The sequence below is a fragment of the Dermacentor variabilis genome, chromosome 11 (genome assembly GCF_050947875.1).
Source record: "Dermacentor variabilis isolate Ectoservices chromosome 11, ASM5094787v1, whole genome shotgun sequence".
NCBI classification, from domain to species: domain Eukaryota; kingdom Metazoa; phylum Arthropoda; class Arachnida; order Ixodida; family Ixodidae; genus Dermacentor; species Dermacentor variabilis.
Window position 1 is genome coordinate 18697853 of NC_134578.1, and position 15577 is coordinate 18713429.

General features: G+C 42.7%; 1 long non-coding RNA gene across 1 annotated transcript in view; it reads right to left on the minus strand.

Moving 5' to 3' along the window:
* The window catches only part of LOC142564359 (uncharacterized), a 198308-nt gene that overhangs the window by 87075 nt on the left and 95656 nt on the right, over positions 1–15577 (minus strand). Inside the window, exon 2 of the long non-coding RNA XR_012824566.1 lies at positions 13898–14138. This is a non-coding gene — a long non-coding RNA (uncharacterized LOC142564359). The remainder of the gene's footprint in view (positions 1–13897; positions 14139–15577) is intronic.

Here is a 15577-nt window from a genome sequence, read left to right on the forward strand (position 1 = left end):
GTTTCCCTGAGTAGGTTAATAAAGGCTCTGAAAGCATACTTTGGCCCGTTGTGGTTCATAAACAAGCTACCTACCTATTCTCAAAAAGTGTGCAATCATTTTCGACAAAAGGTGTTACACCATGTGCTCAGAAGATGTCCGAAAGGAACCTATACACAAAGAAGATAAAGAAAGTAATCATAGCAAAGGCCGGGACGTGATGACAGACGAATGTCCGGTTTGTTAACCTCTACGGTAGGTAAGGCAAAGGGGGAGTCGCAAGAGGAAACGTAGGCAGAGAACGAGCGCATCAGACCCGAAGGAGGATGCGCAGCAACACAATAAACAGAAGCTCATGGTGATGCCCATACTTGAATCATGGGGTTTCACGCGTCAACACCGCCATCTGATGTTAGGCGCGCCGTGGTGACGGACCCACGGTTAATTTTGATAGCCTGGGGTTCATTAACTTGCACCTAAGACTAGAGCACACCAGCGTGTTATGCATTTTACTCCATCGAAATGCAGCCGGCGTGGTCGGGATCGAACCCACGACCTCAGCAGCGTTATGTCATAGCTATTGAGCTACCGCGGTGAGTCAGGCCACTGTCTCTCAAGAACAACACAAGTGTGCAAATAGCTTTTCGCGCCATTGACGAATGTGACAACCTACCCAGTATCTTTTTTTTTCACTCAGTACAGCTTGTATAAACTTCACATAAAAGCATCTGTTGACTTTATATTTCATTTATATAAATAAAATAATGTGAGGCCAGATCAACAATGGTAGCCTTGCGCATTAACCTATGAAGCTGTCTCGTGGGTGTGTTGGGGCAATGCAAAGGAGGTCCTCTACCCTGTGTTTACGAACTAGGTAAGGCAGTCATATTGAAAGAAAGAAAGAAAAAAAATTGTTTTCATAGAAGACCGCAAATGTCACCCGAGAGCCCCGGAGTTCAGCGCACCCTCATGTTCCTGTTGCAAGGCAAGCAGGTCGAAAATAGCTTCTGAATACGCGTACGTGTGCCCCTACAACACAGTACATCACCCCGCATCCGAATAACACGTGATACTTGTGATTTATTGCTGCCCGATCAAGATTACTACTAGCATTAAAATTAGACGCTACACGCTCGTAAAAATGAGAGAGCAACCCCCTTTGCAGCAGATTTTCAAATTCGCACTTTTTGTGAACATTGCGTATTTCTGGTAACGCTAATCGAAACGAAGATGATAAAACGAAATGTGACATACTCAGCATACTCGGTTCGTAACGATTGGTAAAGAATAAAAAACTTAGGAGTGGCATCAAGCAGAGTGCGCCAGTAATCACCGCTGTATCGCTTTTGTGCCGTACTATACAATATTAACGTACAGAAGTTGGCAGCCAAGTATGTGCTAATGTCAAGGCAACGTGGAAGAAAGAAATAGCGCCGCCTTCGCGGCATGCATTAATAAAACGCATTGCTTTCTCCTCACGTCGAGCATCGAGAGACGCGGCGCTTTTGCTGCAGCCCCGACTGCCCGTGGACTCGTTACTTTTTCATTTTTTGCTGTTGTTCGTAAGCATTCACTTCACTGTGCTTCATGTTCGTCGGTTATTGGGCTTTCCAGCAACATCGACCCCTTCCTCCTCCATATTTTTTGGTGAACAAGCACAACACTAGAACCGCCACGGACTACCTTTCTCCCTGTACAGAGTGTTTTACTTCATAAAGCCTTTTCATCTTAGTGGTTCATTTATAATGCATTTCATGAGGTGCATTTGTTCCTGATAGGTGGTGTCCAGCATCCGACATCTGTGACGTATTTCCGGCTCCCGCAGTCGCTTGCATCGCATGCAACCAGCACCTGCCGAAGCACAGCCTTCAAGATCTGTATCAGTTTGTACAGAGGACTCCACCACTGCGATGTGGATTTGGACCCCACTTATTGAGAATGGGAGCCATTCTTGGTTGCCACAACTCGCAGGCGTCATCATCGACTTCAAGGGACTACCAAAAGTATGAAATGTCACTGCAAACACTTAGCATTCTTAAGAGAGCTCGTTTAAGGGCGGACTGTTGATGAAGACCGGTAATTTGAATACATTTAATAGCTATCATTCTCATACTGTTATTTTTTGGGTACATGTAAGTTCAATAATTTTAATACTTTTCACTGTCAAACTCTCCTACCAGATATATTTGTTTGAGCCTGGTGGCCACAATGACACAGCGTTCAATTAGTGCTTTTCTCATTGCAGGTGTACTTCTAGCTCACTGTCATACACATTCAATTCTTTTTTCATTGCCTTAAAGGTAAGGGTGTTCCCATTGTACAATTCCGCACCCCGAAGTGTGCAAAATGTTTTTTCTGTGTACTGTCCCGCAGCAAAAGTGTGAGTAAAAATATAATTTAATAATGGGTGCATTTGTACCTAGAAAGAAAACTGACAGCCAAATCACAATGATTTGGCTTGCATAGTCATCGGTCGTGGAACTTGATCTTGCAGGTGAAGTCCTTCCGGTATATGATGCCAAAATTTAGGCAGGCAAACACAGACGCAACAAATGGGAAACCTATAACACCAACATTGTTTTGTTGTCCGCTTCCACCTTCCTGTGTCCTTGAACGCCCACCTACCTATATTTCTTGGCACCTATCACAACCAACTAGCTAAGCATTTTGTGCTTTAACCTTCCGAATGTTTATATATGTGTCACTGTAGATTCCGGAATGATCACTGTATATAATGAAAAAAAAAACTGTGAAGAGGAGGATAGCCGAGGTGCCAGCAGAATTGACAACGCTGTGTGCGAGATGGACTAGTGCCCGTGCGTACATTCCCGGATGTTGTACAGCAGTGTTCGAGATACGCCGACAATCTCATAGAGTTCTGTGTCTTTCACCATTGAACGGGCGACAGGATACACGTGGAAACGTGGCTAGAGTAGCCACCTCTTGCGCCGCGTGGTAACATTATCACTGCTACTGCCTGGTGAAAATGAACACCGGCATGGAGCGAAACAGTGACACTTGCTAATACAGAGGCATACAAAGAGATTGTTCCATTAGGGATAAATGCATTACATCACTACTATAGCAGGCGCAAAGAAATGCCCGTTTAATCGGATCTTCTTGCACTACGCTTCACCTTGGTAAAGAAAGTGAAAATTTTCATCAATCTGTCTGCAGCACGAAGCTACAGAGGAAATCTTTCCAGGGTGGTCGCCCTACTATCTGAGCTAACATGAGGCTATCAAATCGCAAAGCTTTGTAGCTTCATGCTAAAGTCATGTGGATGAATCTTCTTTCATTTTCGTAAACAGTTTTCCACCTTCCTTTAATAACAATTCCCTTTTCACTCTATACAATGGTAATTCACATATGTTTATAACATTGATAGATTGTCTATTAACAAATTCTTTTGTCTTTTATAGAAGCATTCTAGACGTTGTGCATAGGCTAGCTTATAGACAGACTTATGGCCTTACAGTTTTCAAAAAGTAGTCTACACATTGTCTATACACTGGTGTAAGGCCAGTCTGTCTTACTGTCCTAGAGTTTTCTTGCAGTACCGTTTATTGAATATTTATAGACAAATGTCTATAGGATCTACTCTTTATACACAACCATCGCACTTCTTATTTACTATTTCTTATAAAATGTCTATGAAAGATCCTCAGAGTAATATATACCGGGTCCATAGACTGTCTAATTCAACTTTTGTAAAGGTGTAAGACTTGCGCCGAACTGATTTCCTTTGCTCAATTTCGTCCTGATATGGTTAATGATCTGTACTACCTTCACGTCGCTGCAGTATATATGAAATAGGCCAAACAAAGTCACATGAAGGCCACTGATGCTGAAATAATAAAGGTAGCATTGACACTTGCTTTTGCGGTAAAAAGTGATTGTCGCGCATAAAACGTATTTTCTCATAACCGGAGGGTATTCTTCACTATACTGTCCGTTCATTTTGACTCTGCACGAGGAGACAAAACGTAATCTATCAGAAAGCACCTTTCGACGATAATGTTAAATACAGACTAAGCACTTATTCCCGCGTAACGAAGCAATAAGCGCTAGATAGCGTTTTAGTCGAACATCCATATTTTTACAAGTCATCTCACCCCTTTTGGAAGGGTGGAAGGTGTATTGCCCAGTCAAGAAACAAACTGCGACCTGTTTTTGTGCACTTCATATTGTTGGACTACTGGGCTAGCTGTATGTACTCAATGAATCGAAGCGCAATTAATGGCCCACGTAGGCCAGGACATGACCACAGCTGCGCGTCATTACGAGTAAATGCAAGTGTATTAATGTGGCCCGTCTACATGATCGAGCGTATTTTAAGAGACTGAGTCCTCTTTAATTTTGGTGTAATGACGCCTTGTTCTTGCATATATAGAAGGCATTGATTCTAAGTAAAAAGTAGTGAGCGCGATGTAATGAGGGAAACATTTCGTGAATGTTACGTACTCGGAAAAGAAGTCAGAATAGGCCATACTCGGGTAACAAATAAAAGCTTTTACGCGCCATGAAATAGAAAATAAATTCGGGCGTATTGCGTGCCAACGCCATGAATGAAAGCTTTATTTCTCTTTCATTCGGTGCTATATGACGTGCCAAGACACATCCCTGCTGATGTTTTGTCGGAACGGAATTTTTTTTTACCGCGAAGCTGGTGAGGGCCAGTTCCCCAGGATCATGTCCATGTTTAGACACAAAACTTCCGTCATCGGGATTGGCTCCAGTGTCATTGTCCTCTTCCACAGCTGGCTCGTGGAAGAAGACAACCGGGCCCAGCGGTGGCGGAGGCGCGTGTTCGACATTGAGGGGCCCACATACACAGCTTCGCTGGTCATCCTTCTTCACAGAGCGGAAGGGCACTGGGTTTTTTCGTTATGACTTCCTTCTTCCATGATGCAGGGAGTTTTCCTTGAACCCTCTCTTGTTCCGGCCATTCCCTCGCACCAGTCAGAGTCGACGTCGATGTCCACGTGTCTCTCATCTTTCCACCTCTTCTACACGCGTATCGATTCATCTTACAAGAGAGGCAATCAAGGAGGACGCGGTTTGTCGCGAGTCACCGTCAGCTTTGGTGAAACACAGTACTCAATAAATGACCGCTTGGAGACGTGGGCTGACGATTTATTTCTGCTAATCATTTTCCTGATTTTTACGTTATAATGTGGTTGCAATGCTTTTCCTTACCCAGTGCCTCAGATAGAGACTTGTCAGTTACCCTGCATAAACTAGAACTCTCTGTAAAGGGCCAATGAAAATTGCGCCGCCCTCCCAAAACTTTTATAGAACATTTATCAGGTTTCTACAGCATTTTATGTCTTCTATTCGCTTTTTATAGATATTTCGATGAGTGGCGTGCATTATTTTTGCAATAGTACCGAAAGAGAGCTCACCTTCGTGTGCAAGGCTTTACGTTTGTGCAATGCTTGCGGGGAAAGTGGTAATCTAATTCCCTACCAAAATTGGGCCCACTAAACGATAAATACTAGAACATGACATTCGCAATTACCGCTGCTTTGTGCTAACCGAATGAATTATACGTCTGAACATCTCCTATCTTATAACCCCATGTAATTCCAAGCGACTGGAGGTTCTGCTCTTTTTTTCGCAGCACCGTTTCTACTACTTTATGAGACCACTGTATATCTGTTAAACACATTGAACAACCTGCTCGACTGTTTCTTTAAATCAGTTCGAAAACTAGCTACATTCGTTCGTTCTCATAACATACTGGTGATTGTCAAGCGCAAGCTATATGTAAACGTACACCACCTGTTTTGGGGTGCGAAATGTTCAGGAGTGCGCATCAGAACTACAATTACCGGTGCGTGCACTATTAGAAGCGATATCACTGAGTTAAGGTAATCATGCTATGTGGTCTTTTTAGGAGATATGAGTGCGCTTATGCAAGATTTAGGTGAATATACTGAGGACAACGGTTCTCTATTTCTGGAAATGTCAGAACCTTGTAATTAATAACAAGGCGAACAATTCTCATGGAGAGGTAACGTGGTAATATGGAAGTAGGCAGTCAAGTATCGACTACGCTTTAGTCTCAGAAGCCCTATGCGAAAGGCCATTCCAAATGACGTTAGATGAACATGGAAAAGGTAGCCTGGGTAGCAATCATAAATGTACAGTCTCAAAGTTTGTGGTAGGCCCCGATGCAGTACATAAACCAATAGCAGCAGAATGCTTAAACATTACTTAAAAGCAAGCAGCAGAGATCGCAAAGCGTACACAGAAGAAAATGGGGGCACTTCTTCGCACAGCCGCCTCTTAACGCAAGGAAATGGTAGACGTCGCGCAGCAAGTAATCAGACAAACACGACACAATATGGTTGGAGTAGAAAGAGAAAACCACAGAAGGCGGTGTAACGAGGAAACAAAGCAAGCCAAAGCGCAAGCAGCCGCCTAGGCATCACAGAGAAGCGAAAAAGTGGAGATTACACGAGGAAGCGATGCTCCTTAGATGGAACAAGTGCCGAGAAAAGAAAGTGGTCACGGGGAGCTCGCGCAAGAAAAAGAAATTCCGTACAAGTGAACTTAGGGTGCATGACATTTGTAAAAGAGACAGAGGCGCGCTAAAAAGTTTATGGGACACCATACGGGCACTAATAGTAGGAACTAATTAGTTTTAAGTGTTTATAAGGAATGAAGATGGTAACATCTTCAAAGGAGACGACACGCTGCAGTACATGATAAACGTTATTATTGATAACTTCGGCAAGAAATAAAAAGAATAGTTGAGGCTCCTGCAGATCCTGCAACGGAAAAGCCTGAAAGTTTAAAATTTACCATGAAGAATATGACCTCAACAATCAGCAGAACATGTTTTTATTAGTTCGGCAGCAGGACTAGACATTATCTTATTACAGTGCATGAGCATGTGTTGGCGGGCTAGTTGGTTAAGCATGATTACAAAGACGGCGCCGAATAAAACAACACACGAAGAAGGGGGACACGAGACTGCCTACGTGCTGTCTCGTGTCCCCCTTCTCCGTGTGTTGTTTTATTCAGCGCCGTCTTTGTAATCTTATTACAGCTAATTAAACGGCTAGGCATCAAGACCAAGGCACAGCTGACTTGTACCGTAAATCATGTGTTCAAACAACGAAAATCCCGATTGGGTGGCGTGAAATCAAGATTAACCGAATATACAAAGGCAAAGGGGATAAGGATAAGACGAGCTATAGACTAGTTATAGCAACACCGCTGATATATAGCACAGCAATGCAAGCCAGAAAACATTAGGTGTCAAAATGGCTAGCAAAAAAAAACAATATATTTTCAAATCAACAAAATGGGCTTAGACCAGGCAGACACACAGAGAATAATATTTTTGCACTAACTCACTGTAGAGAGATTTGGATAGGCCAGAATTGACCTTTATGAATAGCATGTGCAGATAATAAGGGAGCTTGCAACTGCGGAAAAAGGGAATTGCAATGTCATATTCTAAAGCACGAAGACATACATGACGACTTTGTGAATTAGCTGAAGAATATATAAGGAACAAGCGAGTAAAAATGGTATGGGAAGGTCGGAAATGCATTGAAGGTATGAAGACATGGAAACCATCACAGGACTAATTTATCGTTCTACCTTTGTGTTAGGGGGATAGAAAGATGACTGCAAATCAGTGAATTAAATTTTGATTTATCTTGCATCCATAATGGGCAAAGCGTGCAACACAATTTACCAGGGCTGATGTAAAGTGGGCAACATAGTGCTTCTGGCGGAAAATGCAAGGCATTTGCAGAGACTTGCGAATAAGTCTGGCAATGAAGCGACAAGTCTAGGCCTTAAGTTTAGCACAAATAAACCTACAACTATGGTCTTGAACGGAGAGGCAAGTGATGACATCGTGTCAATCCAACACTCAGTGATATGCATATGCACAGTTAAGCAATATAACTACGTTCGTGCATACATAAGCGAAGGAAAGGCCTACTGAAGCATCCACAAACATAATATAAGAGTGACGGAGAAGCGGAAAGACGCAATATTGAAACGTAGAATACTTTGGCGATAGAAATTCACAAATAGAGCAAAACTTCGTTGATATGTATAAAATATTAAAAAATATTATTAAATATAGCTGGAAAGTGCACAATGTGTGTAAAAAATGAGAACATACTAGACACTGAGCAGACTTCAAAAATCCCAAAATGGAAGTTTCTTTACAAACATGACAGACTCCCTATATTCAGGTAGTTGAAGCAAGCTACACACAATTGGCATATTTCCAGTTACTAAATTCGATCATAGCTTCGTTTTGACATTGTTCTCCTTTTACGTAATTGCAATGTCACGTTAAGTTTTATTCGTGTCCTCGCCGTACCAATATTTTGAGTTTTGCAAGATGCGAGCTTCGGAAGCTCCTTGATTCGCGAAATTCCCGACAGTTTGGGAACTTACAGTTAATGGCGTTTCACAGTTGTTTGCAGTCAACTTGACCTGCAAAAGGAATGACATCTAGTGTTTTGGGATGCTTTTGAAAGTGCTTATCGTCGCGTTCATTCTACGGTCGCTCTTTTTTGACGTGAGAGTTGCAATACGACGCGCTGCCCCATAAAAGAGAAGACTCATAACCCCCTCTACAATTTAAAACCATATTGGTCTATACGGGGACATACGGGTGTTCGTACAGGATTATGGACGCAGGGACTATGATTCATGCAATCTTATCAGTTGTGTACTAGAAGCGTGTAACTGTAAAGCAGCAAAAGAACAGAAAAAAGCGCGTATCATACCTAAGGCTACTGCAGTTCAACGTAGCGATTGTTTCCTTTGTAATTATAACAATGTACAGCGTATAAAGCACCTATCCATTTAACAGTAGGCAAGCCACATCGCATGAAGTTTAATAGAAGTATGAAATGTCTTCAGAGAATTGGAAGACTATATGTGGTGTTTGTAGTTTTGTGTGCCATTGCACTATCGAGATATTAGATTACCCAAGTTCTTTGTCACTGCTGAGCGTTTCAGCGTTAACTGTAACTGAATTGCCGGCTGGGGAAGGAGCAGATCCTACAGTGATTCCATGGTGCTGAATTTGAACTTGTTTCTTTACTGTAACTCTGGAAGTCACAAGCCTGTGGGGATAGTATTGTCGAAAATATCAATCATCTGAGTCCATTTCTATTTCTAGATGTGATACGACGAAACAAACTCAATATATCTAAAGGTGTTCTTTAGAAAGATCTGCCATAAGCTAAAGCATGTACTTTTGTCCAATACCTATTTCGTCCTTGTGAAATCTCGCTTCTATTACAGGAGGATTCACTGAACTCAAGCCCGGTCAGAACAATCTCCTCCGATCCTTTTGTTCAGGTCTCCTATACGGGAGAATTTCGCCCAAAACGAAACAAGAGGCGGCGAATATAAGTTGATTATATAGCTTCTGGGTGATTCTTTAACTTCGATAGTTTATACTTTTATATCTTAAGTAGATTCTTAACCTATTGTACATCAACTCAACAATTTTATTACACGCCGCATTTCTCATATGTCCTAAATAATCACTGATTACTTCTAATACACTTCTATCTAAACTATGAAGCAATGCTCTTAAAGCTGCAACTTTTTATTTAACTTTGCTTTTGACGCTCTCAACTATACACATAAAAATACAAGTTGCTGCTGATTATGTCTTCTGTTTTTTTATTATTGTTCCTCAGAATTTCCAGCAACCTTTGCAGGGAAGTAAAATACATCTAAACTAGAAGGAAAGATATCAAAAGGACAACACATCAACAGTAATCAATAAGTAATTTTACTTTTCTCCGCATGCCAAAACATTTCTTTCATGAAGTGCACCGCTAATTCCTCGCGGACGTAGAATCTTACCAAAGCGTTCCTTCTTGTTGTCTTACATTTTCTGGGGCGATGCCGCTACGGAACTTTGTACTGGATATGCGCTATTTATTTCGCCGCGAGTAGTGACCAATGAGCGAATACATCTTTTCTTAGAGCGCAGCTCTTATGGCTCGTTCACACTGAGGAATACGGCGTCTACAGTGAATGGAATTCCCTGCCGCCGAAAATCGCGTGGCTCACACTGCTTGCGCACCGCGCCGCCGGAATGAGATACAACGCCATAGGCCCCATAAAGTGCTAACCTCCAAACAATCGCGGGATATCCCGGATGTTCGCGCGGCTCGAAATTGTGCAGTCAGTTGTCTCCGCTCGCGTCGAGTTCGTGTGTTAATTTTGCACGTTTCCACCATTGCTTGGAAAGGCAATGATGAACCCTGAGCAAGAAGAGGCAGCAAGAAGAGACCTGTTGGCAAGCACCCTTCTGGCGATGCGTGACGAGCAGAAGCATTCGCCGAAGAGACGACGCCACCGGCGTTGGTGGGTTCGTCCTACTTTGCAAGAGGGCGCGTAGCTTGATCACGCCGCCTTGTCAGGTCGCCTAGACCCTGTGCTTTGCGTGGTACTTATTATTACTTAGTCCTTACTTGTCGAAAAGGACGGGGTGGTTACGCACCAATTCGGTGAGCATTTCCTATGTCGCGACGCGTTCGAAGACTGCGATATGACGAGCGCGTCGAGCTTGGCCGCCATCTTTCGAAATGCTGAGACGCGCTCAGATTGGTTCGCGGTGAGGGAATCCGCCGGCAGCTGCCGCAAAAATCGGTCCGGGAGCGATCGGCGCGGAAGGGGCTATTCCGGCGGATCTCGCCGCCGCCAAACTGGGTTCCGCCAAACTGGGCGCCGCTCCAGACTCCGAATGCCTCTGTGTGAACGCGCCATTAGTCGCCCGCTCCTGCGGCGAGCGTCGGCGTAACCGAGCGAACGATCACAGCGAACGATCAGAGCGAACGATGAAAGAGCGAACGCGAAGAGCAGCGGGGATGAAAGACGCGAGGCGGAAAGTGGAGGAGGAGGGTGCAGTGGAACAACGAGGCGGAAAGCGGAGGAGGAGGCTACGGCGAAAGCGTGAGAAGAAAATCGTGGTGCGGCGACGACGGCGAGGAGATGGCGCCAAAGTAGCGCGCGTCGTCTGGGAGATGTGTCTGCGGTGGCTGCTCTGAATCGTGCCCACACATCACCCACGCACTACCTCCCGCGAACTCCACATTAGCGAGGCAGTCTCGCCTCGTTTGGCTCCGTTTGCAACGTGCCGGACGAGACACATTGTCCACACCAGCCAAGATGTCGCGAAATGAAAACACGCGCACAGAGCTGCGCTCAAATTTCGAATTAGGGAATATCGTAATCCTGAATAATTTTTTTTCAATCTTAAACCATGTCAGCTAGAAATAAATTATTTCGCTATATTGGACACTGCGCCTTCCCATTCTAAGCCACAATAAATCCATATTCTGGCAAATCTTTGCTCTGCCATTATTTTGTTGAATCACGTAGTGCCCCCTTCACTACCCAATATCAGTCAAAACGTCACCTCAGAATACAAACCTACCGTACACATTTTTTCTTCCCCTTAAACGTGCGAGACTGATACGTAAGAGGGTAGAAACAAAAACTAGTACGAAACTATATCATAATCCAGCTTACCTTTTTTTTCGCAAATATATTTTTCCTCTGCGTTTGTACTTTGGAAATCTTAGTGAGACCTTACGGAGAACCCATAGAATATTTAAACTAACATCAAAAACAGAAATACGTGAGTGTGTGGAGCAATTAGTGAGCTGTCTATGACATTAAGGCCAGGCTAGAAAACATTTCCTTTGCAAAATTTAGTGTCAATAAAATAAAATGTATTTAGAGAAAGAAAGTGTTAAAAAAATGGGCGATGAGAATGCGTATAAGTGTCTACATGTTGCCGGCTACTCGTAGCGATAAATTTAAGCCTCAGGCAAATTTAACAGTAAAGTTTAGCGCTCATGACTAAATTATTAACACAGTTTAATCAAGAGCCAACACTTCAGTTAAAGAATAAATCTGCACCAAATGCTACGAACATACAGACACATATCCTCACAGGCATGCACGTTAAAGCCAAGACTCATGTCATAGTTCATACGTTGATTGTATTTTTTTTAGTGTTTAGGCAAAGGTATTGTTGTCGCACAGTTACATTTCTTTCTTAATGAAATTACAGAAATATAATATTAGTTCGCAGGCTTTCATGTGGATTGCTGAATACTTGCGCGCAAGGTGCCATTACGTAGTAGGTAATGGGGCAAAATGTGGTGTTTGTAACGTAACTTCAGTGGTCCCACGAGGTTCCGTGTTAGACCCATTATTGTTCTTGATATTTATGAATGATATTAATCAATATGTGCTATTCCGCATAAGAATGTTTGCGGACGATAGTACTCTGTATAATGGCATAAGGTCATTCGGCGACTGCTGTCAGCTTCAGTTTTAAGAGACGATCAGAGTAGGGTGTGAAAGATACGACATGCCCTTGAACTCAAGAGAAACAGTCTTCCTAAGGCTCTCGAAAGCAAAAAAAATTGCATAGAAACTTCAAATACACTGTGGCCTACATGTCTATCAATGTTTCTTCAGGATATAAGTATGCGTGCGTACATTCCAACTGCTTGCTAATCTTGGCACATACATGTGGATTACACACTTGGCAAGGTCTACAGGGTGAGTATTCTGTAGAAGTTCACCTAGTGGACTGTCCATTTCGGCTGTTGCTGATTGCATGTAGCTGTACAAGAGAGGAGGAGACGAGAGGCCCTAGCCAATCAGCAGCGGCTGAAATGGACAGTCCACTAGGTGGACTCGTACTGAATATCCCCCCCAGGTCTCTAAGTTTTCTGCGAAGAAATACGCGCTCATTTCCGCAACACCCTGGAGACCTATCCTGCAGATCTAACTTTCAGTCAGTGTTGGAATGCGCATGCGCAGTATGGGGTGCTTCTGACCCAATCGATAAGGATAAACTAGAGAAACAAGCTATGGCAGCTCGATATGTATTGGGCAAAGCGCTCGGTGATAGGCAGTTCAGTGAGCCGGGTTCAGAAGCTGCACTGGGTTGACAACCACTAGAGAGCTGCAAAAAATATTTCGAATCAAACTGCTTCCCGCACATCTAATTCGCAAAACGGAATACGTCGGAAATCGTACGTTCCACCCTCTCATTACATATCTGTACGGCTATATCACAGCAAAAAAAAAAAGGGAGCACCGAAGTAACACTGCTGCTAAGAGTAACATGTTTTTTCCACAAGACGTTACGCCAGTGGAATCGAATATCTGTCGCTACAATTACCATCTCCTGCCTGTATAAATTACACTCATCATTGCAGGCGGTAGAAACATTCGAATGGTCAAAGGAAAAGAAGGGAGCGGAAAAAGTTTTAATATAAGCTTGAGCAACGACGCTATATTCGCAGAGCTAATCTAACTCTTGTTTTTGTTTGTAGAAATATTCCTGGTTAATAATGGCATTCACTATATCTTTGTGTGTGTGTATTTTGCTGCAATAATATTTTTCTAGCGTGAATCGTTTTTCAATTTACCGAGCACTCATGCTTGTAAGCTGTCGCATAGTTGGTTCAGCCAATTGATATTGTTCTTGCATCGCTATGTCAATGTGCTATATATATATATATATATATATATATATATATATATATATATATATATATATATATATATATTCGGTGTTCTCTGTTTGATTTCCGAGTGTATTTATTTTTATTTTTTATAGTGTATATATTAATTTCGTGTATATGTAAGACCCTGCCCCCCCCCCCCCGCCACTTTAATGCCGATGGGGCGCTGTTGGTTTGAAATAAATAAATAAATACATAATGAATTAATTAATCAATAATAATTCAAAACGAAACGCAGCTGCAGTTTTCCTCTTTTGTTTGAGACGCAAAAACGCCAAGTGCAGTGGAATTGTACCGTGCCAAGTTACAGGCACAAGGATTGAAAAAAAAGTCATGCTATTATTTTCCTGTATGTCACTTACCGAATCAGAGATGATTTTCAAACCTGGTTTGTAGCCCTGGCTGACATGGTGCTTAGTAGCTTCAGTGCAGCCCAATCCACTGTACACTCACTCTCCTATGAACACACAGGGTGGCACTTGTATCGGCACCATGACACAGCCACGGATGAACGCGAACACACAAACGAGGCCATGTCTGCCACAATTTCAAGTCCCGTCACTGTGAACTTCGCTGTTGGCGTTGGTATCTTCGAGGTTAAACCTGGAGAGATAACAGAAAAAAAAAGAATTTGTTGCAATCGATGTGTGCTTCAATAAAAGGGCAAGGCTTAGTCACTGCGATGAGAAAGTTGATAAGTAGCAATCCGTTCTGACGACAGATCTAATGCAAATTTTATAGCATTGATGCGAGATATGTACCTAGATAATTCAATAGACAAAAGCTCTAAACTGTTTATCCTATGCACCTACTATTATCCTATGCTGGCTTCCTACTTCCAATTTTTTTATTAATATTGCTTTACAGGTTTTCGTTCTTGAACATTGAACGGGCTCAATCACACTATGCCCTATAAGAACAGATACGAACGAGATAATAAAATCGTGGATTTAGGAAACTATAATGACGACAATAGGCTTGAATAGTAGCTTTCGAACAATAATATTTACTGATCCAGAACAAGTTTTATGCGATTGGTACACTGAACGTATTTTGAACAATGTGCGCCATAGCTGATACAGCAGGTGTAATGGTAATAAAGAGATGCATTTGACACCATAGTCTACACTAGCAAAACCTTTTTACCCTGCGGGCGTTGTAGTAGCTTTAACTCTATGTACACCTAGAGGTAAATTCAGGAAAGAAAAAGTTGTGAAGGAAAAGTAGACACTTCACCTAAGCGGGCAAATTGATGGTGGTAGTAAATACAATAATCTTGACAGTAATATATGAAAGGAGCGCATTAAATTAGAATTACCTCTCTTTTTCTATTTTCAACTCAAACTTCCTGTGAGTGAGTGAGTGAGTGAGTGAGTGAGTGAGTGAGTGAGTGAGTGAGTGAGTGAGTGAGTGAGTGAGTGAGTGAGTGAGTGAGTGAGTGAGTGAGTGAGTGAGTGAGTGAGTGAGTGAGTGAGTGAGTGAGAGAGAGAACTTTATGTGGTCCACTATAGACGATCGTGTATTCTTGTAGTTGAAGTTTAGGTTTGTTTTGAGCACCAGCACTGTTCTCAGCATCCGAAGAGGTGAGCAATATTTTGCCTGATGTTGAGATGAGACGCTAGTGTACAGGTGACGACCTGCATGCAGCTTGCCATATGCGCCAGTTGTCGTATGTGCCAAGAAATACGGCAGACACACGCAGAATTATGACACTTGGAACAAGAGTTACGTCAATGAAGAAAAAATGAAGGTTTCTTTCCATGAAACCTTAAACTAGATAGACTTCCAATAGCAACTTCTGGTTGCACCGGGCTGCTGACACGCGTTATTCGACTACCTCATAAGGTGCGTGCTGAAGAACTCATGCCAGCAAGGATGACATATACTTCGTGCCTATGCGAAGCTGCCGCGTTTGATGCAACGTGACATCTTGCCTTGCCTTATCTTGCCTTGCCTTGCCTCGTCTTACCTGCCTGCCTGCCTGTCTGTTTGTCTGTATGTCTGTCTATCTTTCCGTCAATTGCTTTCTATTTATCTTAACG